The 27972-nt window shown below is 36.4% G+C and overlaps 2 pseudogenes across 1 annotated transcript in view; both read right to left on the bottom strand.

The window, feature by feature from the left end:
- Nid2-ps16 (nidogen 2, pseudogene 15) overlaps nucleotides 1–27972 on the bottom strand; it is a 1080338-nt pseudogene that overhangs the window by 467073 nt on the left and 585293 nt on the right.
- LOC147995354 (uncharacterized) lies at nucleotides 728–26322 on the bottom strand (annotated as a pseudogene).

Below are 27972 nucleotides of genomic sequence, written 5' to 3'. Positions count from 1 at the left end.
AGTGAGTCCCACTTGGAATGAAGAGAATTCGCTTAGAAACTGCAGCTCCATTCGTGAAATCTTGCCCTGCCTATATTTTTCTAGGGTGTAGCTTGTTTCCTTATGTTGGGCTTTACCATTTATTTTCCTTTGTAGGGCTGGATTTGTAGAAAGATATTGTGTATATTTGGTTTTGTCGTGAAATATCTTGCTTTCTCCATCTATGTTTATTGAGAGTTTTTTAGGATACAGTAACCTTGACTGGCATTTGTGTTCTCTTAGGGTCTGTATGACATCTGTCCAGGATCTTCTGGCTTGTCCCCTTGGCTTCATTCCATGGTAATATTTCCTACTTGTTTAGAAATGTGGTACAAAACAAGAGTCCATTGAGTATGACCAAGGACGAGCACAGCAAATCATTGGTTCAATAATAGCTGATAAGTGGGCAGCACACACTGCAAGGAAATTCTAGGTTATATAATGATTGTCATCCTTGTAGATATATGGCACTGATTGCTAAATATTCTTCACTTAACTCAGTATGGTAAGCATTCTCTTATTACTACAAATTTCAACTTTTAATGTTTCAGACTATAGTCAATTAAGGCTAATTGCAGATGTGGAAAGAAGAAAAATCAAGTAGTCAAAAATGAAGGAATTAAATATTTATATTTAATTTAATTTACATTATACTATGACAATGAATTTACCTTGTCAGAGAGGAGTGAAAATGTATGACTTGGACAAGTCAAAGGACTTGCACTGATAATCCTAAAGAGAAATAATAAGACATAATATGTTGAATTTTAAAACGGTCCTTAGGTTTCTGAGAAACCAAATGAAGACCCAGAACTATGTTCAATTCTATGGTAAAAAAAATTTACTTAAGTCTAATCAAAGGGCAGTTGTTTACAACTGAGCTGTTAGTGTCACTTATTGCACCTATTCTGATATCTTGGCCATAGTGGTTATTGTCATATTTCATAGGTGTTGCAGGTGAGTAAAACTATCATTTGCTTCCCCAACATGTCAACCTGCCTACTATTTTATCTACCTTAGAACATTGACGTATAGATAGAGCCTTCTAAGACATATCCATCTACAAGTAGTTGATTGCTGAGACATCCCTGTAAGATTTATTTAGGAACAGGCACTTAAGTTGCCAACTTTGACAGAAATCCAAGTGCTACCTAAAGCATCTATATACTTGAAAAAGTCACATGAAATACTTTAACAGTTGGAAGAATTTCGCTCAAAATGAATGAAATCATGGCTGGTGCAAGAAATCTAGTCAGATTTATGGAACTAGTGATGTCATAAACCTTAAAATTTATCACGTTAATTTACTAAATCAGCCACACTTCTTAGAGGATTCTAAATATTAGTATTATACCTACCAATACGAGGGGCGATCATCCCTCATGTAAGAAGCCTCTTTGTACAGAAAATGGAGACCATTACAGAAAAGAAAAACTGGACACAAAGTGCTTTGTGTAAAACCCAGCACCTGTGAGTACATGTACATTATAGCGAAAATCTCTACAGCTCAGGGAACATTGTAGAAGGATTACAAAGACTTTAAGAGCCACCATACTTGAAAGTCTGTTTTCAAATTTCCTGTGATAAAAATGAGTACAAAAACCCAATGTTAGTAATATCAATGCACTAGTAAAACTGGAAAAAATTCATGTGTCAAAAGTTATAGGAATCTAAAGATGACCATCAGAAGGTTAATTTTTACAGAAATGACCTGCATAGGGATTGTCTAATACACACTGAACACCATGGAAACTAAATCACAAACACAAGAAAATGGACTCAAGTTGTATCCATATTTTTAGGATACAAATATACATAAATAAACACATATATGAAACAATATTGATGAGGTCGAGATTGCAGTGACTGAAGGGAGAAAAGTCAGCCTATAGAGCTATAATTCAATTTTTAATAATGCATAGGTGGAATACCTGTGTGGGGGGAAGGGGAGGAAATGGGGGCTTATGGACAGGAAACCAGGAGGGGGAATAACCTTTGAAATGTAAGTAAAGAAATATATCTAATAAAAAAATTTTAAAAATTTAAAATAATAATAGTAATAAATGAAAACATTTTGAACTTATTATAATTGGGAGGTCAGGAAGGACCAAGAAAGAGTAAATATGGAAATTATCAATTATATTACTGGAGGTTTTCTCTAAGATTTCCATATCTCAAAATTGTATTACAGACTATTTCCACATAGACAATGAACAAAGAATATTTCATGCTGAGGTCTCAGGTTATGCAGAGAGATAAAACAAATATACTGTATGCTTCTGTAATTTCTGAGTGTCTGTAATGTATAAGGATGAATATATGTGTGTATGAGTGCATGTGTGTGTGTAAAGCATGTTTATTTACATTTGAAAAGAGCATCCAGTATTGGTCTTTCTCAGTTTTTTTTTTTTTTGGCATAAGGTCTCTTTTGATCATTGCTGAACAACATGTCAGGAATATCTGGCCAATAAGCTTCTGTTAACTACTGTCTCCAAGTCCCACCTCCATCTAGGTAGAAACTTCTGGTCTCGGGATGCTTGTGCAACAATACTCACTTTTGTTTGTGTTCTAAAGTATGTTTCGATGGCCCAAATTCATGTCACAAAGCCTGTATCTCAGTTGCTTAAGCACTGATCTTTTCAGGTCATTTTGTATAATCTAACAACCGTGATCCATCTCTAACTTCATCATGTGTGATGATTAAGTTTGATTGGTAATGGAATTTTATTTAGAACTTTGTATGGCACAGAATTCTGGGCACAATTCTGAGGGATTATTTAATGTCATTAGTTTTGGCTGCACTTTAGAAACTGAGGTGGGAAAGCAAGTAGTATAACTGGGCTGTAGAGGCAGAGACAGAAAAATGTCACTTTCCAAAGACTATGGAGAATCATGAACAAGGCACATTGGAGTGTAAGCAATAACACTTTTATTTATTATAACATTTATTATGATAGCATATGAATGCTGAAGCAGGATGTTGTAATTATTGTTCTGCTATGATTAAGTGGAAGGTAGAAGGGAACATTAAAATAGAATGACCTTATAATGTCTTCAGTCATCTTCTACCACTTATATGTGGTAGTTGTTCTGTTCTGTCCTGTTAAATGAACCATGAAATGTCATTGTTAGACAAACATTCTCAGATGATAGAATCACTTCACTTCAGATAAGAGTAATATTTCGGTATATTTTCTTAACTCTATACAAATAATTACTTGCGTTATCAATGTATAGGAATTTGAGTGGTACTACCATATTAATCAGGTGCGTTTTAGCCTCTTTATCTTTCTTCACGTAGGTTTTATAGTGGATCCTGTGCAATTTCAATATTTATGCCAATGCTAAGCATTTGGCAAGATTGTCTCTTGTAGGAAATTAAAGAAACATTATTATTTTTGCATTAAAATCAAAAAGCATGTTGACAGTGGTACAGGACTTAAACATGCAGAATCTCTAATGGAGGTATAAATTAAAACATTGTTTCTAAATGATCTTATCAAAAATAATAATTTTATATGCATGAATCCTCTATGACTTAAAGACCATAGGAAGAATGGCAATATTGTGGGATTCTTACATAGGCTGAATAGAGTCTGTCATACTTACATGTGGTATATATAGTACCTAAGTATTTGTGTGTGTGTGTGTGTGTGTCTGTGTGTATACATATAACTTATGTATACATATATAAGTTTGTATATACATATGCATAAATTTAAGTATAATTTAATTAGTGTTGGTTAAAAAGTTTTTCCATACTCTAATATCATTTTGTGCCCAAAACTACTCTCATATTTACAAATTTATGAAATAAGTGAATGATGTCATCCTTCCATTCATTTGATGACTAAATAAATCTTGGCTCACCTGTAGGACCTTCCTCCTGCAGAGGAATGGATGAAATTTTTAATTTTTCACCATTATTGCATGTTTTCTTGTTGTGGTCAGCTAGGAATTCTTTCATAATAGGTGATTTGCCAGAAGAATTTATTGAATCTGCACAAGTCTTTAAATCCTCAGATCTTCTGTAAATACATTTATAAAATATATTATCATTTCCAAATATTTGATGATAGTTGTCGATCATGGTTTGTATAATGGACATCTGTAACAACACAAGGCAAAACAAGATTGTCATTTCACATGGTTTACAAAATTGAAATTTAAAAATGATATCCAAAACTATGAGGAAAATAACAGTTTCCATAGATAGGAATGCATGATATGAAGTTTCTGAAATGGAGACTCTAAGTTCTCTGGATTTTACCAAAACTTGTCAAAATTTAAGGCATACTGCAAAGAATAGAAGAACTACTAAACCAAAGCAACATTTCAAACCTGATGTGCTGCCAAACACTGTGAGTTAATCTAATTAATGACTGTCATTCGTTGACATTTTTAGGGGGTAGAAGGATTGGGGGTTTCTGTTGAGATGTTTTAAATGGGATGCCATTCTAGTTCCAGGCATGGCAATACCCTCTTTGTGACAACTTTCTGGTGGCTTAAGTCCCTTGGCCCTCCTGACAGAAGTATGCCATTGCCTATAATTTGGAATTACAAAATACAGGTGCCCATTTTCAATGTACTCTCTCTGCTACATTTTTGCTTCCCAAGACAAGAGACATCAGGTTTCAGCTTGCTGGTTTTTTTTTCCTTTCTGCAGACATGTTCCTCTGTCATGACATTGAAGTGCTATACTCTCTCAGCATTTCTAAGTCCCAAAGAACCACTTACTTGAATGAGTTTCCCTGGTCATATTGTTTTCTTTTTTATTGATTATTTTATTTATTTATATTTCAAACGTTATCCCCCTTCATAGTTCACCTCCACAAACCCTGTATCTCCTCCCCCTGCCTCTATTACAGTGCTCCCTCCCTCACCTATACACTCTGGCCTCAACACCCTAGCATTCCCTAACCCTGGGTCATCAAGCTTCCTTAGGACTAAGCAGCTTCCCTCCTAGTGATGCCAAATAAGGCCATCCTCTGCTACATATTCAGCTGGAGCCACGGGTTCTCCCATGTGCAATCTTTGTTTAGTGTTTTAGATCCTGGTGTTTTATTAAGGCAAAACAAATGTGCCTGAGAAAAGAAGTTGGTGAGAAAAGGGAGTTTAATGGAGAAAATGCCTCCATCAGATTGACCTAATGTATAGAGAAGTCTAAGGGATATTGTCCTGATTAACCTTGGAATTTGTAAGGCCCAGATCTCTAGGATGTTGCCACCTTTGAGCTATTCATCAGAAAATGAAAGGTATGAGGTACAAGGCAAGAGGCAGAACTCCTACTCAGCTTGTACTTCAGTTCTTGAATGCAGGTTCCTGCCCTGCTTCAGTTTAGGCCCTGATATTTCTCAGGAGTTAACTGGTAACTGCAAGTATATCATGGAGTGTAACCTGTCTTCCATAAGTTGCTTTTTATCAGTGTTTTGTCAGAGCAATCATAGGAAATTATAACACTTCTTAAAGTGAGCAACACTGATAAGTTACTTTTCTTCTGAGATGATGGCTTAGGTTAAGTCAACTCTACTCATCACATATTTCTTACCAGCATGCAGCTAAGTTTATGTTTGAGCAGTCCTGCACAAGATAGCCATATTTTATATGCAGACTGCACAGAATAGTTTTGCTTGTTTGTTTTCATGCTTGACCATACAAAAGAATGTATTTGATTTGAAAAGAACTGCCCATAACAGAAGAATCACTAGTAGTTATTAAGAGTGAAAAATGAATTTTGTTGCTTCATTTGGACATGCGCTTTGATACAGGCTTGGATTTTAGGCTTCCAGGAGCTTGGTAATAAGAAATTACTTATAAAAGGTAGGTTTCTGTCCAAGCCAAGTTGAGTCCTGGGTGAGAATACTATTCATGTGTGTGACATCACTAATTCGTCCTTCCTGTGGACTTAACTGGAAGTGGAAACTACTAGTTAAAATGTTCCCTGCTTTCTTTCATTTTTTACTTTTTTGTTGCTTTTTATCCTTTTCAAAATATATGTTTGTTTTTGATCTCTTTAAATTTATCATCATGCTCACAAGTAACTCTCATTTTATTTTTCAATCCTTCCAATTATCTCTTGATAACAATCCTCCCTCGCAAAACTTCAAAAATTAAAATTAAATAAAGTTTTAAAGGTAAATTAAAATCAAACAAAAAATTAAAATCCTTTTAAAAAATGCAGTCTGTGAGATGTGGTGTGCTCACTATGTCACTGTACTATGTCACAAATTATACCCTTTTGTCCAAACAGGTTTACTTGCAAATGTACATTGAAAGAAGTCACTGACCTGCTTCAAGCCCTCTAGATTTTGCTACACCATCAATACCGGAGCCTCCCATACATGCCTCTCCTTCTATGTCCTGGTATCTTGCTGTAGCTTTTAAATCATTGTGATCCTTCACCTTTGAATCTGCAGGACCTCCCCCTTCATATGCTCCACCAGCAGGATCTAGGCCCCCAACATATATGTAGCAGATGTGCAGCTTAATCGATAGTTATTCCCTTTCAGGTTTCTGGGCCAAAATCCCCCTGGCCCCTCCTCCTCCCTTTCTATATAGATGTTCCCCTCCCCCATCCTCCCTCCATTATGGTCCTCCCCCCAACAGTCACGTTCACTGGGGGTTCAGTCTTAGCAGGACCAACGGCTTCCCCTTCCACTGGTGCTCTTACTAGGCTATTCATTGCTACCTATGAGGTTGGAGCCCAGGGTCAATCCATGTATAGTCTTTGGGTACTGGCTTAATCCCTGGAAGCTCTGGTTGGTTGGCATTGTTGTTCATATGGGGTCTCTAGCCCCTTCAAGCTCTTCCAGTCCTTTCTCTGATTCCTTCATTGGGAGTCCCCTTCTCAGTTCAGTGGTTTGCTGCTGGAATTCGCCTATGTATTTGCTGTATTCTGGCTGTGTGTCTCAGGAGAGATCTACATCCGTTTCCTGTAAGCCTGCACTTCTTTGCTCCATCCATCTTATCTAATTGAGTGGCTGTATATGTATGGGCCACATGTGGGGCAGGCTCTGAATGGATGTTCTTTCTGCCTCTGTTCTAAACTTTGCCTCCCTATTCCCTCCCAAGGGTATTCTTGTTCCCCTTTTAAAGGAGTGAAGATTTCACATTTTGATCATCCGTCTTGAGTTTCATGTGTTCTGTGCATCTAGGGTAATTCAAGCTTTTGGGCTAATAGCCACTTATCAGTCAGTGCATACCATGTGTGTTTTTATGTGATTGGATTACCTCACACAGGATGATATTTTCCAGTTCCCTCCATTTGCCTATGAATTTCATAAAGTCATTGCTTTTGATAGCTGAGTAATATTCCATTGTGTAGATGTACCACAATTTCTGTATCCATTCCTCTGTTGAAGGGCATATGGGTTCTTTCCAGTTTCTGGCTATTATAAATAAGGCTGCTATGAACATAGTGTGGCATGTGTCTTTTTTATATGTTGGGGCATCTTTTGGGTATATGACCAAGAGGGGTATAGCTGGGTCTTTAGGTAGTTTAATGTCCAATATTCTGAGGAACCTCCAGACTGATTTCCAGAATAGTTGTACCAGTCTGCAACCCCAACAATGGAGGAGTGTTCCTCTTTCTTCACATCCTCACCCACCATTTGCTGGCACCTGAGTTTTTTATCTTAGTTATTCTCACTGGTATGAGGTGAAATCTCAAGGTTGTTTTGATTTGCATTTCCCTTATGACTAAAGATGTTGAACATTTCTTTAGGTGTTTCTCAGCCATTCTGCATTCCTCATCTGTGAATTCTTTGTTTAGCTCTCAACCCCATTTTTTAATAGGGTTATTTGTCTCCCTGTGGTCTAACTTCTTGAGTTCTTTGTATATTTTAGATATAAGCCCTCTATCTGTTGTAGGATTGGTAAAGATCTTTTCCCAATCTGTTGGTTGCCGTTTTGTCCTAGCCACAGTGTCCTTTGCCTTACAGACGCTTTGCAGTTTTATGAGATCCCATTTGTCGATTCTGGGTCTTAGATCATAAGCCATTGGTGTTTTGTTCAGGAAATTTTCTCCAGTGCCCATGTGTTCGAGATGCTTCCTCACTTTTTCTTCTATTAGTTTGAGTGTATCTGGTTGTGGTCCTTAAGAACTGAGGAACCTAAAACTGCACCTGAATACATTAGTGGTAAAGCAATTGAAAGTATACAAAATAATATACACCATTTTGTCATATACATACACACACACACACACACACACACAAATAGGCACACACACATATCAAATATATATATGAAATGTACTTTTGTATGACCATTAATTCACTTGATATGAATATTTAATAATATAAAACACAAGTATTATATACTCCAAAAATAGGGCCGGAATAAAAAAAAACAAGCAAAACCTGGATAAACAGGATTTTTTTTTTTTGGTTCTTTTTTTCAGAGCTGGGAACCGAACCCAGGGCCTTGTGCTTCCTAGGTAAGCGCTCTACCACTGAGCTAAATCCCGAGCCCTCAGGATTTTTTTTAAACTTCACTCTAGTCTTCTTTGACTACCATTATATGTGATGCATACTGTTGGCCAAAATCAATATCTATGAAGAAAGAACAAAAGAAAGACTGAAATGATTCACTTATTTTAAACTACATTAACCATCTTTCTTCCCAAATCTTCCTGAAACAGATCGATATATATTCCACTCCACTCCAGAAGAATGGAATCCTAGGGTTTCCTTTTACAGAAATGATCTTTCCAAAGTTTTCCTACTTCCTGCATTACAATGAGAATTTTGTTCCCAAAGGCAAAAGTCAGATCCCCTTACCTTTCTTGATACATCACTCCCAAACCATGCGTCCTTTGTAGTCTAATCCCACAAAACATAAGGAACTATCTGGATAGATAACCTGTTAGTGTCTAAATTATTCGTGGATGAGTCTCATTATTGCTATTACCAAATGAGATTCTTTAGAAAGATAAAGTTTGCTTGAGGAATCTTCAGTAGAGGTCTAAACAAAGAAAGGGGATAATTTTATTTTAGACCGTCTGAAAACTAATGTTAGTTACAAAACTAACTATGAAGAAAACAGGGCAAATGTTTTGTAGACCAAGTCATAGTATAACCAGAATTCAAAAGAAGTATAATATACAGCTAGAGTACTACAAAAAATATTTTCTGCGAATCATTTTACTGTATAAAATCATGGGAACATTTTAAAAGTATGAATGATTTTCTATGTAATAGATATTTGACTGCTACCTACAGAAGCCAGAAGAAGCTGTTGGGATATTGGTATTAGAATGAATGAGATTGTTGCAGACTATGTGTGTTCTGTGTATGAAAACATCTAGTGTTATTAAACATCAATCCATCTTCCCAAGCACCATGGAGTGGAGACACATTTAATATCTAATGTAGTATAAATCCATGTAACATTCTTGTGACACTCTAGAACATAAGGAGCAGAAAGCACTCTAGTGACCCTACACAATGCGATTATAAAAGCTTCGCTACAGCAAGACAGAGATGCATGGCACCTTGGTAGCATGTGGAGCTCAATGCTCCTGTTACACACAAAATCATTCTCTGGAGTATTGCACAGAATAAAGATTCAAAGAAGTCAAAGTTATACCTGACCTAAACTGTTCGAGGTAGTTATATTTGAGAAAGAAGTATTCATAATAGCTTCATGTTGTAATCAATGACATATATTTAGCATGTGGTATATTCACAGTAACATGGTAATAATACTAGGATGCAAATAATCCACAGGTGTTATACACACCTCTTTCTTTTAGTTTGCTTCACACACTCTAGGCTGACCTGCACACAAGGTGTTGCATAGGCTGTCTTCTAAACTGTGACAGTTATTACAGGTGTGATTACAGACATGGTTCAACATTCTAGTTTGAGAAATGAACATGTTTAAAAAGTGACAATACGTGTCATTGCTAAGGAAACCTCTTGGCATGGGACATCACTCCAGCTTATAATTCTGTAAACACAAGCCTATGTACCTTACAAAAACACTGCTTCTACATTGGTACAGTTCTGCAAGTGCTTTCTGTATCATTACCTTTGGATGGCATTAATTTTTCCAACCAGAGTTCCTTCATCTGGGACGTTAAGCCAATTCTCTTGTAAGTCAGAAGTAAGTAAACTTCCTTCAATGTTTGCAATGAAGTCCTTTTTTAAAATGAAAATAAAAAAGTAATGGTCAATGTACATTTTAGAAAGAATATGAAAAGCATTTTTGTTTAAAATTAGCAGTTTAGACCAGTGATTCTCAACTTGGGAGTCATAATCCATTAGGGGTTCACATATCATATATCTTCCATGTCAGATATTCTCTCCATTTTTCTTTATAATTCTTACCAATAGCAAAATTTTAATTGTGAGAAAGCAGCAAAATGATGTAATGGTTAGTAATCACCAAACCATAAGGAAATATATTAGTGTTACAGTATTAGCATGGCTGAGAATCATTGGTTGAAAGCATATAACATAAAAGACTCCCAAACTTCTATCTCCCCAGAATCTTGGATCAAATGTGGAACCTATATGCAGGATCTTGTGTTTTCTTCCCTAAGACTAGAATCAATGAAGCAGTGCCCTAGTTGCTATAGCAATGAAATAAACCTATGGTCTGTTCAAATTGCCTCTCCTGACTTCCAGTCCACACTATGACTTGCAATCATAGATCTGCACTCAACTTCGCAACCCAAAGCTCTCTCTGCTTTGAAAAACGCCAGATGCTATATGGAATATCCAGACAGGAACCTATCATAACTGCCCTCCGAGAGGCTCCACCCAGCAGCTGACTGAAATAGGCTATATAGAGCCACAGCCAGTCATTGGATCTTATGGACCAATCAAGGACTTGTATGGAAGAAATGGGGGAGAGATTCCATGACCTGGAGGAGATAGGAATTCCACAGGAAGAGCTACAGAATCAACTAAGCACCACCATTGGGAGCTGAATTAACATCTAAAAATCCTGCAGAAGCTGCAGCATTACATACAGCACAATTTCTAGCAAATGTAAAGCTTAGTCTCCTTGTGGGTCCCCCAACATGTGGAACAGGGGCTATCTGTAAGCTGTTGACTGTGAAAACCTGTCCCCACCTGGCCTTAGGGGGAGAAGATGTGCTAAACCTGAAGAGAGTTGATGTGCCTGGGTAGGAGGACAACCCAAGGGTCCCAATTCAGCTCAGGGAACGAGAGAGACTCGGTGAGGGCAGAATAGGTAGGGGGCAGCATACAAGACATAAAATGAACAAACAAATAAATGTAAAATGATGAAGAGGATGATGATGATAATGATGATGATGATGGTTTAAAAATCCACCAAAACAATCAAACCAAAACCAAAGTCCTCTTCTTGGAATAGGCAAGTATTAAAAAATGGCAGCACCCAAAATTAAGTCATCCTGACTGTATAATTGTTGAATCTGTACTTTAGGCTCACACAGCATAAACCTGTGGTATACACGTACACCTTGCTTACAGACACAGCAGGAATAGTGGTGAAGCTTACTTATTTTCCATGTGAGAAGATCTCACAGTTTCATGTCTTTTTCTTAAAATTTGTAAATATTCAACTATTTAAATTTAGTTGTAAGCATCAGATTGTTTGAAGAACAGAAGCTGTCTTTTGCATGAAATACAACAATGAACTTTGATGTTGTACTAAGGATAGCAAGCCATAAAATGGAAGAATCATAGGTGCCCTTGTACATGTATTGCTTTGAATACACACGGCTAACTTCAGTAAGGTCTTAAGTTTCTGGCAATGAGAATCAGACACACTTGGCAAGCTCAAAGGCCAAGGAAGGATCATTCAGTACCTTTGCCTAATGTTAGTAAGCATAGTTAATCCCAGAGCATTATTTTTACTATTTATGTCTGGGCCATAGCTCCACAGACTTCTGAAAGGTGAAATCAGATCATGGCCCAAGTAAAAATAAAACAATGATATTTGCTCTAGAGTCACTGCAGCTCCCTGGCAAGTTAGGAGTGTTAGTGTGTTAGACAAGTTAAAAGTAGGTTAGGCTAATACTTGAATATTTGACATGGAATTAGGATGGCAATATCTGGTGAAAGTGAGAGTGCTGGACTATTTTTTGATTGAGAAGGAAAACGATTTCTTGTATATACAAGACAGAGGGTAATATTCAACATCGATAGCCTATTGTAGGTGAGTGTTGGACTTGTCAATTTGTGAAGGATATTTTTTGGTAAGTATTATTTAATACATTCGTTTGATAAAGCACATTTTGCCACCATTATAACTTGTTCAGCTATTAATTCACAGGGTATGTTCAGAGGTAAAATCAGTGGGAATATTTGTAATGACCAACTAAAGTCCATCTCATATATGAGGATGTTAACTTCCAACAGAAGCTCTTCACCTGTGTCTTTATGATGAATCTTTGGGTTTGTCAGACTTTTACCTGCCATGCCTCTTATCAAGAGGTCACGTGTCCATAGTTCTAGGAAACAGTTATCATCATGTATTCTTAAGGACAGAAAGCACATATGCATCTCTAGAGGGATGATTAATGTTGGTGACATGAAAACCTTCCTTACCTTCAAGACAGATGCTATTACAAGCACACATTCTTTAATCCATTCAATGAGTTGTTCACTGTCATTCCTCTCTCTGAGGCACCAGTGTGAATTTTCAGGTAGACTTTCGAATATGTGATCTGATTCTCGTCCTTTCCCTGCAATTATGGATAGCATGTCCTGTGTGGGATAAGGATGTAGTATTAGAGATCCACACCTGAAGCACAAATATGTCTTTTATTGTGAATCTGAGCAAGGATAGTTTTGGCTGCACAGCTATAACTGAGAGGAATAAAGTAGTCATTGAACTTTTTTCTGTTTTAGCTTCCAAATACATTTTCTTCCCTAAATTCATTTTTTCCCCAATTTGTAACTTCATGGTTTTCTTGGACCTCTGTTCCCTAAAGCATTTTGGTGAATGGTCCTCTACTACTTTGTGTTTCCTTCTATCAATATCTTTCTCAAGCCTGGCATCTTAAGTAAATATTGGGACATTTCCCTTCCAGCGATAAACTCACTATTTTACTTACCGTTTGTCCTGGCCTGTATTATGAATCCTAACTTTTGTGTTTTGAAGAAATATTTTTTCACCATATTTCTGAGACTTTTATATCCTTATTCTGTGACTTCTTATTTTCAACTATGTCTACAGATGCTTTCACAAAAACCCAAGCATATTTCTATCATTCTTCCATAATTTACTCTGTAAACATGACTACCATGCATAGGTTTACACCACTTTAATTTGATTACACGAATACAAACAAGTTTACCAGAAAATTCTGCTCTAAAATACCTAAGAAATTGGCAGTAATGCTCATGTGACTGACAGGATAGATTTGTTCACAAACAGCATAAATTCCTATCACAGCTATAGTGCTAAAAGAGATGTTGGATACTAAAGATATGTTTACAAAGAAGTTTAGTAACTCATTTAAAATAGATTAAGCCATGTTAGATGGCATTTAAATATAGTCCACTAGTATAAATGATGTTAATATATAAAAAAAACAGTGTGCTCATCTAATTCATTGATAATTTATAAGAAAAGCCTACAGATATTTTTAAGTATTGAGTAATTTCAGAGGCAATGATATTAAGGGAGATTCCAGAGAAATGTGGAGTCATAAAGAAGCTGCAAGACTTTACAGTTGGGTAATTAGTGGGGCACTTTCATAGAATTATTTCCTCCAACATGTTGGTGGGTTTGAATCTTTGATGCAGTCAGTGCAAAACCTGGGAATGGTATTTCTTCTCTTTTTCTTTCAATTACATTATTCAAAATACGGTAGAACTTATTTGTGTTTTAAAATGATCTTACTCTCATAGATCGGTTATCTAAACATTCCTCAGTTTGATTAAATAGCTTACTGAGAACAAAGGTGCTACAGAAAGCCAAAATGATACTCAAATGTATTGGAGCAGGCAGCTTTGTGTCGACATAAATGCTTGTAAGATTTTTGCCAAATAAGCATTTCTTTCTTGGTGGTGTTGGATCAGAATATACTGGTGGCTTGGCATATATATATATCCTTTCTGTTTTTCTGCATATAAGATGAAGGGAAATCATTTTTGAAACTGAACTCTCTTTAACCTTGTATATCCTTTGCATTTATCACACCAAATCAAAAAGAGATATGTGTTAAAGTACTAGAAGCATAGAAAACATCAAGTAGACACATAATAGTCAAAGGCTAACTGAACACAGAAATAAAAATACAAAAAGCTATGAATGAAAAAGACAAAGTCACACAACGGTAACTACATTAGACTAATATCTGAATCTTCAAAGGATATTCTAAAATATAGTGGGCCTGCATCAACGTTCTTTATGCTTTCAAAGAATACAGATACTAGCCTAGACTTTATTACTGAGCAAAAGCATCATTCATATCAACAAAAGAGGAGAAACATTACATAGTTTAAGCACCACTAAGCCATTTCTCATCATCAATCTTGGTCTACAAAATGCAAACAGCAGGCTGAAGATAACGTACATATACACAAGAGGACAGAAATGATAAATAACCCTGTAGTCATTCAAAAAAGAGGGGGAAAATATGTCTCAACAAAAAAATAACAAAGACCAATAAATACTGCTCATTAATAACTCTAAGCATTAACTGTCTCACACCAATACTATACAGTTTGGGTCAGAAAGCAGGTTTCATCTATCTCCTGCATCCAAAAAATACACTTGTTTTAGATAAAATCGCATACTCATTTTACGATGCAATTGCCTATATTTCTTTGTCTACGTTTCAGGGCCCATTTAGTTTTCCATGTTCATTGGTGTTGCCTTGTTCAGTTAATGTTTAGGAAGTGATGTTGGTTAGGCTTTACGGGTGAGGTCAAGGGAATATGGCAGAAGACTGGGAGGAAAGAAGGTTAAAAAAATCACTTCTACAATATTGTTTCTCCTAATAACATCAAGAGTGTTATAGATTTTATCAAGCTCTCAAAGGATAGAATCAAAATGTTACTACAGGATGATCTAGAATTTTTACTGTTTAAATCTCACTGATTCATGAACATGTGGGAATCTTTCCATTATCTGATATCTGTTCAATTTATAAGACATTTTGTTTTGTTTTGGGTTGAATTTTTTTTTCATTTTTTTCTTTTGTTTTTGGCTTTGCCTTTTTAATCATAAAAGCCTTTTATTTCTCGGTTAGAATTTTCCCAAGAAACTTAATACTTTTAAAAGTTACTGTTAATGACATGTTTTCATTGATTTACTTTTCAGTAATTCAGTGATTTTTACAAAGAAGGAGTACTCACTTTGTGTGTTAATTTTGTATGTTGCTACTTTTGAAAGAATTTACAAGATATCTGATTATTCTTATGTTATATTTAGGCTCACTTATGTTTACTATCATATGATTTTCAGAAAGACATACTTTGAATTCTTCATTTCTAATATATGTCCCCTTGGTCACATGCCGTCTTAATATTATCTTAATTGTTTACATATGCTGTATGAAACAAGAGTAAATTGAGTATGACCAAAGATCAGCAAAGGAAGCCATTGGTACCATAATTTTTCATAAATAACTTGATGAGGGGCAGCACACAGTATAAGGAAATTCTAGGAGATAGAATCATTATCATCCTTGCAGACATAAGGCACTCACTGTTAAATATTCCTCAATTAACTCAATATGGTAAGCATTCTTATTGCTAGAAATTTCAACTTTTGATGTTTTAGACTATTGTCAATTAAAGCTAATTGTAGATGTGGAAAGAAGAAAACTAAAGTAATCAAAAAGAAGGAATTGTATATTTATATAACATTTATACCATATTACTTTAGGAAAATGAATTTATCTTGTCAGAGAGGAGTGAAAATGTGTGACTTGGACAAGTCAAAGGACCTGCACGGATGATCCTAAAGAGAAATAACAAGATACCAAATGTTGAACTTTAAAAGCATACTTAGGAATAACTTTTTTTTTCTGAGAAACCAAATGAAAGACCCAGAACCATGTTCAATTCTATGGTAAAGAAAATACATTTAAGTCTAATCAAAGAACAGTTGTTTTGAATTGAGCTGTTAGTGTCACTTATTGAACCTATTCTGCTAATTTGCCATACTGGTTATCATTGTACTTTATAGGTATTACAGGTGGGTACAACTATCAATTGCTTCCCTAACGTGTCAACTTGCCTACTGTTTTATCTACCTTAGAACTTTGACTTAAACCTAGAGGCTTCTAGGACATATCCAGGTAGATTTGAGATTCCTTGTAAGATTTATTTGGCAACTGGCACTCAAGCCACCAACCTTGAGAGAAATCCAAGTGCTACCTGACAAAATCATATTTTGGGGGAAAGCCACAGGAAATACTTTAACAATTGGTAGAATTTCTCTCACCAGGATTGAAATCATGGCTGGAGCTAGAAATCTAGTCTGATTTATGTAGATAGTTTGGTCATAAACTTTAAAATTGATGACATTAATTTAATAAATTAGCGACGTTTTTAAAAGCATTTACATATTAGTCTGATATGTACCAAGAAGTGGGGCCATCATCCTACATCGAAGAAGCCTCTTTGTATAGAAAATGGAAACCATTACAGAAAACAAAAACTTGGACATAATGAAGAGATAATTGCATTATGAAAAATCCAGCACCAGTGATTACATGTACATTAGAGCTAAATGCTCTGTAGCTGAGGGACCATTGTAGAAAAGGGCTTACAAATACTGTAAGACCCAGCATACTTGAAAGTCTGTTTTGAAATTGCCTCTCATAAAAATAGGTGCAAAATCACAATAATAGCAACGTCAATGCAGTGTTAAGGCAATGGTCAAAATTTCACTTGTCAAAAGTTATAGGCAGCTAATTATGACTGACAGAATATTAATTTTTCCAGAAATGACCTGCATATGGATTATCTAATACACACTGTATATCATGGAAACCATATTCACAAACAGAACAGAATGATCTCAAGTAGTATTCATATTTGTAAAGATATAAACATATATATATATATATATATATATATAAACATGTACAAAGCAATATTTGAATGAGTATGAAAGTGCAGTGACTGTGATCGCCTTAAGGGAGAAAAGTCAGGCTACAGTGCTATAATTCAATTTTTGATAAAAATTTAAAATACTAGTAATAAATGAAAACATTGTAAACTTATAGTAACGGGAGTTCAGGAAAGACCAAGAACAGTAAATATGGAAATTATCAATTTCTTTACTGGAGGTTTTCTCTAAGATTTCCATTTCTAAAATTTGTATTACAGACACTTTTGAGATAGACAAACCATGAATAAAGAATATTTCATGTTGAGGCCTCAGGTGATGAAGCGAGATATAACAATATGCTGTGTGCTTCTGTGCATTCATCAGTGTACGTAATGCATGCGTGTGTGTGTGTGTGTGTGTGTGTGTAAAGCACGTGCAGATCACAACACTGGTGATATATATTTAGAGCTTAATTAGAGCTTTGAGCTTATTAACATATGAGGAGCCTCTAGTATTTGTCTTTCTCTCTGTCTCTTTTTTTTGGGGGGGGGGCTCTTTTGATCATTACTGAACAATATGTCAGAAATATCTGTCCAATAAGCTTCTGTTACTGTCTCTGACTGCCATTATTATTCAGGTAGAAACTTCTCGTTTAGAGATGATTGTGCTGCAATGCCTAGTTTTGTTTGCTTTTTAATGTATGTTTTGATGACCCGAATTCATGTTACAAAGTCTAAATCTCAATTGCTTTAGACACTGGATTATCTTTTCAGGTCATTTTTTATATTTTAAAACCATGATCCACCTCTACGTTCATCCTGTGTGATGATTAATTTTGATTGTTAATGGAATTTTATTTTTAACTTTCTATGGCATGTGATTCTATGCAGAATTCTGAGGGATTATTCAGTGTCATTAGCTTCTGGCCACACATTGGTAACTGAGGTGGGAAAACTAGTAATATAACTGGGCTGTAGAGGCAGAGACTGAAAATTTTTCCAAAGACTGTGTAGGACCATGAACAAGGCACATTGGAGTGTAAGCAATAACCCAATTTAATAACATTTGTTATAATAGCAAACAATATGAAATATGCAGCATAAAATAAGTACAATGAGTGAAAATTATTTGTAACTAATACGGTGAAATATAAAACTAACATAGGATCTTGGAATAATTCTTCTAATATGACTAAATGGGAGGTAGAAGGGAACATTAAAATACGATGCCCTTAGACCTTCTTAATTCATCCACTACCACTTATATGTGGTAGCTGCTCTGTTTTGTCCTGCTAAATGAAACATAAAATGTCATCATCAGACAAATATTCTCAGATGATAGATTCACATCACTTAAAATAAGGGTAATATTTGGGTATATTTTTTAACGCTATAGAAAGAATTAGTTCAGTTAAAAATGTATTTGAATTTGTGTGCTACCACCTGATAATCAGGTGAATTTCACCTCTTTATCATACCTCTCATAGGTTTTGTAGTGGATCCTGTGCAAATATTTTTACCAATGATAAGATTTTGACAAATATTGTTTCTCATAGTAAATTAAACAAACAGTATTTTTGTGCTACGAAACCAAAGCATGTTGACAGTGGTGCAGGGATTAATCTTGCAGAATGTTTAATCAATTTTTAAATCAAGTCATTGTTTCTAAATGATCTTATCAAACATAATAATTTCATATGCAAGGAATTCTCTAACTTAAGGACCATGGGAAGAAAGGGGGGAAAATATAGCAGACAATATTGGTGGATTCTCTAAATAAAGAATGTGTCATACATACCTGAATGTATCCAGATGTATTTCAGTATATGAGTATATATATGTGTGTGTATATAAATAAATATATATATATATATATATGATGTTTAAAAACATTTCCCATACTGTAATAATCATTTTGTGTCCCAAAGCTTCTCTGGTATACACAAATTTATGACATCATGAAATGATTTGATCAAATGATTCCATTCATTTGATGAATAAATAAATCTTGTCTTACCTGTAGGACCTTCTTCCTGCAGTGCAGCATATGAAATATTAAATTTTTCATCAATATCATTGGTTTTCCAGTTGTGTCCAGCTATGGCTTTTGTCATAATAGGAGATTTTCCAGAATAATTTATTGATTCTTTGTATGTCTTTAAGTCTTCAGAACTTTTGTCAATGTGTTTACTAAATATATCATCATTTCCAAATATTTGATCATAGTTGTCAATCATGATTTGTATAAGAGACTTCTGTAACACCACAAGGCAAAAACAAGATTGTCATTTCACATAGTTTGCAAAACAAATTTAAAAATGAAAAAAAATACCAGGAGGAAAATTACAGATAAGAATCCATGAAATGAAGTCTCTGAAATGGAGACTCTAAGTCTTTTGCATCTTTACACAACTTGTTAAAATTTCATGCATATTGCAAAGAACAGAACTACTTAACCAAAGCAACATTTCAGAACTGATATGCTGCAAAAAACTGTGAGTGTACCAAATTAATGACTGTTGTGTGTTAATTTTTTGTGTGTGGGTGGGGGTAGCTGTTTATTGTGATGTTTTGAATGGGATGCCTCTCTAGTTCCAGGCATCGCAATACCCTCTCGTTCACAACTTCCTGGTGCCTTGGTCTGCCTGGTAAAGAGTGCGACGGCTTAGAATTTGTAATTACAAAAGGTAGGTGCCCATTTTCAATGTACTTTCTCTGCTACATTTTTGCTTCCCAAGATAAGAACCATCAGGTCTCAGCTTCCTGTTTGTTTTTTCTTCTTTTCTGTAGTCGTGCTCCTCTGTCATGACACCAAAGTGCTATACTCGCTCAGCATTTGTAGGTCCCAAATAACCACCTACTTCAATACGTTTCCCTGGTCATGTTGTTTTATTTTTTATTGTTTATTTCATTCATTTACATTTCAAATGTTATCCCCCTTCACAGATCCCTTCCACAAATCCTATATCTCCTCCCCTGCCTCTATTGCAGTTTTCTCTCACTTGACCACACACTCCTGCCTCAACAACCTAGCATTTCCCTACCCTAGGCCATCAAGCCCCTCAGGACTAAGCGGCTCCCCTCCTAGTGATGCCAAATAAGACAATCCTCTGCTACATATCCAGCTGGAGCCATGGTTCCCCCATGTGCACTCTTTGCTTGGTCTTTTAAATCCTGATGTTTTATTAAGGCAATAGAAATGTGACTGAGAGAAGTTGGTGAGAAGAGGGAGTCTTAATTGAGAAAATGCCTCCATCAGATGGACCTATTGTATAGTGAAGCCTAAGGGATATTGTCCTGATTAACCTTGGAATTTGTAGGGCCCAGATCTCCAGGATGGTGCCATCCTTGAGTTATTGGTCAGAAAAAGAAAGATATGAGATACAAGGCAGGAGGCAGTGCTCCTACTAGGCTTCTGCCTCACTTCTTGCCTCCCTGTTTTATTTTTGGCTCTGACATTTCTCAGTATTTAACTGGTAACTGCAAGTATATTGTGGAGTGTAACCTGTCTTCCATTAGTTGCTTTTCATCAGTGTTTTGTCACAGCAATTGTAGAAAATTATGGCACTTCCTAAATTGAACAACACTGGTAAGTTACTTCTCTCCTGAGATGATGACTTAGGTTAAGCAAACTCTATTCATCACATATGTTTCTTCTCAGCATGCACCTAAGTTTATTTTTGAGCAGTCCTGCGCAGGATAGTCTTATTTTACATGCAGATTGTACAGGATAGTTTTGCTTCTTTGTTTTCATACCTGACCATACAAAAGAATATATTTGAAAAGAACTGTCCATAAAGGAAGAATCTTTAATAGTTATTAAGACTAAAAATACATTTTATTGTTTCATTTGGACTAAACATGCAGTTTGATATAGTCTTGGATTTTAGGTTTCCAGTACCTTGGTAATTAGAAACTAACTAAAAAACCTACGTTTCTAGTTCAAGCCAAGTCCAGTCCTGAGCAAGAATCTTATTCAAACTATCCCTTGGGCTATTATCCTCCATTGTGAGTAACATCATGATATCTTCTTTCCAGTGGACCTAATACCTGGGAGCTACTAGTTAACATGTACCTTGCTTTCTGCCATATTTATATTTTCTTTATTTTTTTCCTTTTCAAAATATGTGTCCTTTATTAATTCTCTGAAATTTCTAATCATGCTACCAAGTAACTCTCATTTCATTTTTCAATCCTTCCATATATCCCTTGGAAACAATCCCCCCTCACTAAATTTTAAAAATTAAAATTAAATAAAAATTTAAATTTAATTTTAAAAAATCAAACTAAAATTTAAAAAATTAAAAATACAGTGTGTGAGATGTGTTGTGCCATAAGTGGTCACACATTATACCCTCTTGTCCAAACAGATTTTCTTGCAAATGTATAATGAAATAAGTCTGGTTTAAGCTCTCTGTGTTTTTCTATACTCTCAATACTGGAATCTCCTGGAGATGCCTCTCCTTCTATATCCTGGTATCTTGCTGTAGCCTTTAGTCATTGTGATCCTTCAGCTTTGAATCTGCAGGATCTCCCCCATCATATGCTCCAGCAGCAGGATCTAGGGCCCCTATATATATGTAGGAGATATGCAGCTTGATCTTCAGGTATGTCCCCTACCAGTTTGTATGCAGACTGGCTCTGACTTTGTAGTCTACAACTGGATTGCTTTCTTTTATCTGGGCTGCTTTGTATGGCTTCAGGGGAAGGTGATTCACTTATTCCTGTTGTGAATTGATGTATGAGAGTGGGTTGGTGTCAATGGAAGATCTACACTACTGAGATAAAGAAGAATGGAGGGGAAAACAGGTTGCAAAGATGGGACTTGGAGGAAGGGACTGCAATCAGGATATAAAGTAAATAAATTAGTGAAGGATATTGATGTATGTGTGTTTATAATAAAATTAACAGCTACAGTATACCTGAGGATCATAAAACTCTACCTGAAATAGGTTAGTGCTAAAATAATGGAAAGAATACAAAATAATATACACCAATTATTCATCATTACATATGTATATACATATACATATACAAATAGATGCACATGTACAAGTACACATTACACGTATATGTACACAAACAAACTCACCCTCAGACACACACTCACACACATATATGTATACACACATACATATATATATACATATATATTTGCAATATGCTTTAATATGACCAGCAATTCACATGATGTGAATATTTAGTAATATCATGGTCTCACCACTGTGAAACACAACTGTTCTAAACTCCAAAAGTAGGGCTACAATGGAAAAAACAAACAAAACCTAGGTAATCCGGATCTTTTAAAATTTCACTCTAGTCTTCTTGGATTACAGATTATTATTGGCTAAAACGTCAATATCTAAATCAATATTTAAGAATAAAGAAGGAAAGAACAGTAGAAAGAAACGATTAACTTACTTTAAACTACATTAAAAATCTCCCTTCCCAAATCTTCCTGATATAGATCAATACATATTCTACTCCACTCCATAAGAATGCAATCCTAGGGTTTCCTGTTAGAGAAATCATCTTTGTAAAGTATTCCCAATTACTGAATGATAAAAATTAGACTTTTGTTCCCAAAGGCAAATTTCAGATCCCCTTACATTTCTTAAAACGTCACTCCCACATAATGAATCTCTCGAAGTCTGACCCCACAGTACATGTGGAGCTATGCGCAGAGACAACATGTAACTGTCTAAATTATTCATAGAAGAATCTTTTATTATTACTAATAGACATATGAGATGTTTTAATAGTATAAAGTTTGGTTCTGGGATCTGTTGCAAAAGGCTAAACAAAGAAAAAGGAGAATATTAGGTTAGACCATCTTGAAAATAATAAGTTAGAAATCTAACTACAAAGAACAAATAGGGTATATGTTTTGTAGACCAACTTATAGTATAATCAGAATTCAAAAGAAGTAAGAATATATACCTAGAATATTACATAAACTATTTTCTGCGAATCACTTTTCTGTACAGAATCATGGAAAAAACATTTTTCAAATTATTTAGGAATTTCAGTGTACTAGATGTATGACTGCTACCTATGGAAGCCAGAGGAACATGTCAGGATCCCTGGTAACAGAATGAGTGAATATTGTTGCAAACCATGTATGTTCTGTGTGTGAAAACATCCAGTGTTATCAAACAGCAAGCCATCTTTCTTGCCACCATGGGGACACATTTAATATCTAATGTATTATGAATCGATGACACACCCTTATAACAATCTAGAACATAAGGAGCAAAATCACACTCATGACTCTACTCAATGCCCTGATATTAGAATGAATGAAGATTTTTGAAGACCATGTGTGTTCTGTGTATGAAAACATCCAGTGTTATTAGACAGCAAACTATCTTTCCATCCATCATGGAGTGGAGACACATTTAATATCTAATGTAGTATGAATCCATGTAACACACTTGTGACACTCTAGAACATAAGGAGCAGAAAGCACACTAGTGACCCTACAAAATGCAATCATAAAAGCTTCGCTACAGCAAGACAGAGATGCAGGGCTCCTGGGTTGCAATGGGAGCTCAAAGTTCTGGTTAAGTTAAGGAAACCTCTTGGCATAGAACATCATTCCAGCTTATAATCCTATAAACACAAGCCTATGTACCTTACAAAAGCATTGCTTCTATATTGGTGCAGTTCCCCAAGTGTTTACTGTATCATTACCTTTGAATGGCATTAATTTTTCCAGCCAGAGTTCCTTCATCTGGGATGCTAAGCCAATTTTCATAAAAATCCAAGGTTAGTAAGCTTCCATCGATGGTAATAATAAAATCCTTTTTTTTATTGAAAATAAAACAAAAATAGTAATGGTCATTATACATTGTAGAAAGTACTTGAAAAACATTTTTGTTTAAAATTAGCAGTTTAGACCAGTGATTCTCAACTTGTGGGTCATAATCATTACAGGGTCACATATATTTTCCATATCAGATATTCCATCCATTTTTCTTTATAATCACATCAGGAGCAAACTTTGAATTATGAAGAGAAGCAAAATGAAGTAATGGTTAAGAGTCACAAAGCCATGAGAAAATATATTAATGTTACAGGATTAGGCAGGCTGAGAATCATTGGTTGAGAGTGTACTTCCCCAAAAGATTCCCCAACTGCCATGGCTCCAGAATCTTGGCTCAAAAGTGGAACCTATATATGCAGCATCTTATTTTTTTTCTTCCCTAAGACTAGAATCAATGAAGCAGAGTCCTAGTTGCTATAGCAATGAAGTAAACCTACCTCTGTTCAAATTGCCTCTCCTGGCTTCTAGACTACACCACTCCTTGCAATCATAGATCTCCACTCCACTTCCCAGCTCAAAGCTCTCTCTGCCTAAAGGAAACCAGCTCCTACATGGAATATCCAGGCAGGAGCCTATCATAAGTGCCCTCTGAGAGGCTCCATCCAGCAGCTGACTGGAATAGGATATGAAGAGCCATAGCCAATCATTGGATTTTATGGATCAATCAGGGACTTGTAAGGAGGAAATGGGGGAAGGATTCCACACCCTAAAGAGATAGGAACTCCATAGGAAGAGCTACAGAATCAACTACTCAGGACCACTAGGGGCTACCAAAGGCTGCATTACCATCTAAAAAACCTACAGAAGCTGTACCATGACTTACTGCACATTTATACCAAACGTAAAGCTTAGTCTCCATGTGTGTCCCCCAACATGTGGATCAGGGCTATCTGCAAGCTCTTGACGTGAAACTCCTCCTCAACTGGCCTTAGGGGAGAAGATGGTCTAACCCTGAACAGAGTTGAGGTGCCAAGGTAGTAGGATAAACCAGGGGCCCATAACTGGCTCAGAGAAGGAAAAAGACTTTGTGAGGAAAGATTGGGGTGGGGGTTTTCAGCACAGGAGACATAAAATTAACAAATAAATAAATGTAAAATAATAATAATAATGTTTATAATAATGATGATGATAGTAACTAATAAAATAAATGAACAAAACAAAGAAACAAAGACCATAGTCCTCTTCTTGGAAATAGGCAACTGTCAAAAAATGGCAGCACCAGAAATTACCTGATCCTAATTGTATAATTTGGTGAATGTGTAGAGTACACACAGAGTAAAGCTGTAATATACATGTAGACCTCTACTTACAGACCACCTGGAATAGTGATGAAGTTTCTTATATGTTTTCCAAGTGAGAACATCTCAGTTTCATATCTTTTTCTTAAAATTGGTAAATATTCAACAATATAAATTAAGTTGTAAGCATCAGTTTGTTTAAGGAACAGAAACTGTCTTTGTTCATAAAATACCACAAATAACTTTCGTGTTGTACTAAGGGTAGCAAGTCATAAAATTGGAAGAATCCCAGGTGCTCTTGTACCTGTAAATTTCTTTGAATGCACATGGCTACCTTCAGTCACTGATCTTAACTTTCTCCCCATGATGTGGTCCTAAGTTTCTGGCAATTTTAACCAGACACACTTGGCAAGCTCAAGAGCCAAGGAGGAATCATTGTGTACTTTTGCCCAATGTTACTAAACATAGTTAATGGCAGAACATTATGTTTTCTCTTGATGTCTGGGCCATAGGTCCACAGTCTTCTGAGAGGTGAATTCAGATCAAGGCCCAAACAGAAATAAAACAAGGATATTTGCTGTAGAGTCACTGCAGCTCCCTGACAAATTAAGAGTGCTAGACAGGTTAAATGTAGCTTAGGTTAATTCTTGACTACTTGACATGGAATTAGAATGTCAATATCAGGCAAAAGTGAAAATGCTGGATTGTTTTTTGATTGACAAGGAAAACAATTTTGTTTATCTACTGGGCAGAGGGCAATATCAAACATTGACAGCCTATTGTGGGTCAGTGGTGGACTAGCCATTTTGAACTGTTATTTGTGAGGGATAATTTTTGGTAGTATTATTTAAGACATGAATTTTGTAAAACACACTTTTGTCACTATTACTACTTTTCTGCTATTACTTTACAATATACAGCCCGAGGTGAATCAGTAGGAATATATGTAAAGCCAAACTAAAGCCGATCTGTTATATGATTATTTTACCTTCCAACAGAAGCTGTTCACCTATGTCTTTGGGATCAATCTTGTGACATTCTAATCTTTGTCAGACTTTTACCTGCCATGCTTCTTATCAAGAGATCATGAGTCCATGGTTCCAGGAAAGAGAGATGGTATAACAAGCACCCATTCTTCATTCCAATTAATATATCGTTAGGTGTCTATCTTATCCCTCAGGGACCAGTGTGAATATTCAGATAAAGTGAAATTGCTGGTTAGTTTTTTCATTGGGAATGAAAACAATTCCATGCAGGGAGGGCAATATCCAACATCAAACACCAATTCTTTTTTTTTTTCTCAAATGGCTGCTGAATTTATTTCCTTAATCAATAATGGTCCTGGCAAAAATTAGTTAACCAACACTGAGACATTTGTAATGAAATTTTAAAAACCCATGACACGTTGATAGAAATTAGAGTTTACACGAACAAAAAGAATTCTTCGATATTGCCAGCAAATATGGAATGAGTGTCGCACATCTAACAGGTGCAGCAATGCATTTATACATTTTCATTTGACACCTGATCATGTTTCCAGTCTCCATAACATCTTCTCTCCAGATTTAAAAAAATAGTATGCTGATTTCTATAACAAATCTTTTTTTTTCATAGAGAAATCAAATAATGGCCAACAAGTCACCACAGTGCAACAGGTAGAGGCTAATGAAAAATCGCACAAAACAGGTGCTGAAATAAATACTAACTAGGAGTAGACTGGAGCCCTCCTGTGGGTTTGTTGCTCACTTTAGAGTGTGGGATCTGTCTTCAGAGCCACAGGGGACCTCCCTGGGGGCCACTCATCTGACAGTGAAATCCGGTTGCCTAACAGTCAGGCCTCCCAGACCGCTGGGAGCAGTTGTCTGGGTTAGAGGCAAACACCAGGTCGGGTCAATTACAGTTATGCTTTCCTTCCTTCCGCTCAGTTCTGTCAGAGTCCTTAAGCAGCCCCTTGAGATGACATGGACAGGTGAAAGTTGTGCATGAGAGCATCTACATTGCTTTTCCTGGCAGAGGTGTGGGTATCCCAGCCCAAGCTAGCAACTGAAGTCACTGTGGAAGGTGACTTTCCTGGAAGGTCAGTGTGGAAAAGGACTCTGGTGTGAGAAGCGTCCTGTGCAACCTCAGGGCCACCTCTGAGAAGAGGCCCTTGCTGCTCCCTGGCAGTGAGTGGGTGGCCTGCGCTGCCCAGGCTGGTGGCAGGCTGCATGATAACCTCCATCTGCAACCAAACTGGGTTATCCTGACTCACACTGACAGACCCCGAGCTGGAAAAGCAAAGTGGTACATACAGGGCAGGTACAGGGAATCCCAGCGAAAGCCTTTTTGGCCAGTCAGAGAATATGAGGCAGCTCCCCATTGAACAATCTGCACCAAAAGGTGTGGAAGGCACGAGCAAGAGTGGCCAGGGACCCTGCAGGGCTGGTGACACCACGAGCGTCCACAAGGCAGGCACAGAAGTGACCTAGTTTGGTTCATACCCTTTGATAAGAAAGAGATCCTGATTCTACTGTGATTTAAACAACAACAACAACAAAAAAAAAACAAAACAAAACAAAACAAAAAAAAAGCAAAAAGTTTTTTGGTTTAAAAAGAAGCCACTCGAGTCCCACACCCGCGGATCCCGGCCCGCAGCAGCTCTCTGCTCCCAGACCCGGTGAGAGAGAGACCCAACCGCCTGGTCAGGTGGGCACTCCTGAGGCTGCAGAGCGGAAGAGACCACCAACACTGCTCACCCCTGCCCACATCCCTGGCCCAAGAGGAAACTGTATAAGGCCTCTGGGCTCCCGTGGGGGAGGGCCCAGGAGCGGCAGGACTTCTGCGCCTGAGACACCGCTGGAACCTGAAAGAAACAGACCGGATAAACAGTTCTCTGCACCCA

Source organism: Rattus norvegicus, chromosome 3 (genome assembly GCF_021556685.1).
Source record: "Rattus norvegicus strain SHRSP/BbbUtx chromosome 3, alternate assembly SHRSP_T2T, whole genome shotgun sequence".
In the NCBI taxonomy this organism is placed as follows: Eukaryota; Metazoa; Chordata; class Mammalia; order Rodentia; family Muridae; genus Rattus; species Rattus norvegicus.
This window is presented reverse-complemented; position numbering and strand designations above follow the sequence as displayed.